General features: G+C 39.4%; 1 pseudogene; it reads right to left on the bottom strand.

Annotated features, from left to right (window-relative positions):
• Positions 1 to 1402: 1402 nt before the first annotated feature.
• On the bottom strand, positions 1403 to 2311 carry LOC100462150 (SIN3-HDAC complex-associated factor-like; annotated as a pseudogene).
• Positions 2312 to 2728: the final 417 nt, after the last annotated feature.

The raw sequence follows: 2728 nt of genomic DNA, 5'->3' as shown, positions 1-2728 counted from the left end.
GGTTCAAGTGAGAAGCTTTTAATGAGCATTTTAGAATTGAAGAGCCCCAAGTTCAGGATATCTCAATGTTCAGAAAGCTAAGCTGACTAAAAGAAGCCAAACAAAAACCAACCCACTTATCATTAACACCACCCCTCTTCTAGTAAATTTTTCTTTAAATATAGAGTGGAAAAAAACCCTAATAGGCTAAAACAAGTCAAACACCCACTCTTCACAGACAAAACCTTCACAAAAGTCAGCTGAAGTAATCCAGACCTAAAACTGACTTGTGCAGATTTTCAAGAAAGTCATCAGTCATGTAACACAAACAAAAGTCAATTATTTACACACTTGGAAATTCCTCTAAGAAATGTGCCCAAGAAGCATTAACCTTTGTTTTGTGCCATCCTGAAGACTGCACATTTTATTTTTGTGATAGTTTAACTTTTGTGTTTGTTCGTTTAATTGAGGCAGAGTCTTGCTCTGTCGCCCAGGCTGGAGTGCAGCGGTGCAGTCTTGGCTCACTGCAACCTCCGCCTCCTGGGGGTTCAAGCGATCCTCCTGCCTCAGCCTCCTGAGTAGCTGGGATTACAGGCATGCGCCACCATGCCCGCCTAATTTTTGTATTTTTAGTAGAGACAGGTTTCACCATGTTGGCCAGGCTGTCCTCAAACTCCTGACCTTGAGTGATCTGCCCACCTTGGCCTCCCAAAGTTTTGGGATTACAGGTGTGAGCCACCACACCTGGCCTCTGATAGTTCAACATTTTTAATAAAATGTGTTCTCTATTATGTGGTAATGCTTTGGTACTGTTCATATAGGGTCTTGGCTATCCTAAAGACTTGTCATTTCCCCAAGAGGAGCATTGATTCTGCTTTAGAAGTTTCATAAAAATTGAAATCTTTATCAAATATTAATATGAAGAGAGGCAGCACAGGATGCAACATACACAGTCATCTTTCCTTTCTGTATATTTAGAAATTACTTTTTCCTTTAAGGTATTTGCAACAGAAAGCACAGTCTGTCTTGCTTCATAATCAGTAGTACAGGTTTGAATTGTTGGAACCTTGGCAAGACCTTAATATTTCAAAATTATTAACAACTACCTCTAGGGGCAAGTCCATGTTACTGAGTTATGACAAATTATTATCATAAGGGAAAACAAGTGTAGCCGACTACCTTAAAAAATGCCCCAACCACTGCTTCTCAATATAGAAAGACTGAAACTACCTACTGTTTAGCATATGACAAATCCCATCTCTGTACCCTGAAATTCCCCTAGTTTCATTCATTAGAAGGGTATTAAAAAAAGACTTATAGCAGCATTCAGCTTTCTTGTGAAATATCCAACATCTTAAATATTATTTGCAATTCTTTTTTTTGTGAAGCTAGAAACCGACTTCAGAGTTGTGAGACTGGGGGGAAAATAACCCATTCAAAACTATTCTAGAAGTTGTTTTTTGGCAGAGTAGCAGGTATCCAAGTTAAAAATAAGAGGGACAGTTAGTTGCTTTGTGGTCTTTTCAAAGTTTAAATTGTTTTTTGTTCCCTGTTTCTACTCCTGAGTGATGTGGGCAGAGGCTCTGGCCCCTGCCCCTACATTTCTCGGTAGTTGCTTTTGTATTCCTGCGGCAAGGCTTGAACAGATGTGAGTTGATGAGGACTTCCCCAAAATGGCCTTTATAAATAATCCCACTACGTATCTTCTCTTTCAGTCTGTGAGATCTAAAAAGGAAAACACCTGGTGTTCTGGAAGAACCAGAAGCCATCTCCATAACTGAGCCATCGTCTGACTGGTTGCTGTAACAAGGAGGCACTTGAGGTGGTACTGTGAGCATCATCATTGCGATCTTTACGTTTCTTCTGCAGTTTATTGGTGTGGTTGCTTTTTATCCTATTCCCAGATACAGTTTTCACTCTGTTTGGTTTCAGTGTAGTCTTTAGACTGGGTCCAGCCCTGCATCTGCCACGTGAATCCAGGGTTTTTTGATCCTGCTGGCAACGTCTTCCATCTTTTCACAAGCAGAACACAGGCATCACAGATATCTTATGCAGCCCCAAAGAGCTCTGGAAGTCCTTTTCATAGCGTTTACTGTCAGCGAATCAAGAACTGGAGGACTTAGCTCTGCAAACACAGCAGCCCTCTATACTTCGGTACATCTTTGGCTTGGGAAAAACCAAACATCTTTTTTTCTGGGCAATAGTCTTCCAAAAGCATCCATTCCATAAGAAACAACATCCCGGAGGTGCAGAGTGCACGCCAGGTCAGTCCCTCTCTAAGCCCTCCCTCTTCAACTTGCCTTGTCTAGAAAAATTGGCCCATTACCTTTTGACCTTTCTTCTTACCTAATAAATGCATTTCAGGCTAAATTGCCCTTAAGTACTGATTGAGTTGCATCCATCAATTTCGATATGCAATATTTTTATTGTTATTCAGGTCTGAATATTCATAATTTCCTTTATGATTTATTTGTGGACCTATAAATTATTTACATGACATTAAACATTTATCTAAAATACATGGTTTTGGAGTCTATTTCTCAACTATTGGTTTCTAACTTTACAGTACTTTGATCACAAAATGTGGTCTGCTGCACAAGGTTTTGAATTTGTTGAATCTTGCTTTGTGAGGAAGTCTCGAGTAAATTTTTGGTAAGTTATTCATGTGTCCTTGAAAATAAAATGCATTCTTTAATTTTTGGTGTAGAATATAAGCTGCAATCTGTTTGGTAAAGTTTATTAATTGTAC

This window comes from Pongo abelii, chromosome 10 (genome assembly GCF_028885655.2).
Source record: "Pongo abelii isolate AG06213 chromosome 10, NHGRI_mPonAbe1-v2.0_pri, whole genome shotgun sequence".
Taxonomy (NCBI): Eukaryota; Metazoa; Chordata; class Mammalia; order Primates; family Hominidae; genus Pongo; species Pongo abelii.
This window is presented reverse-complemented; position numbering and strand designations above follow the sequence as displayed.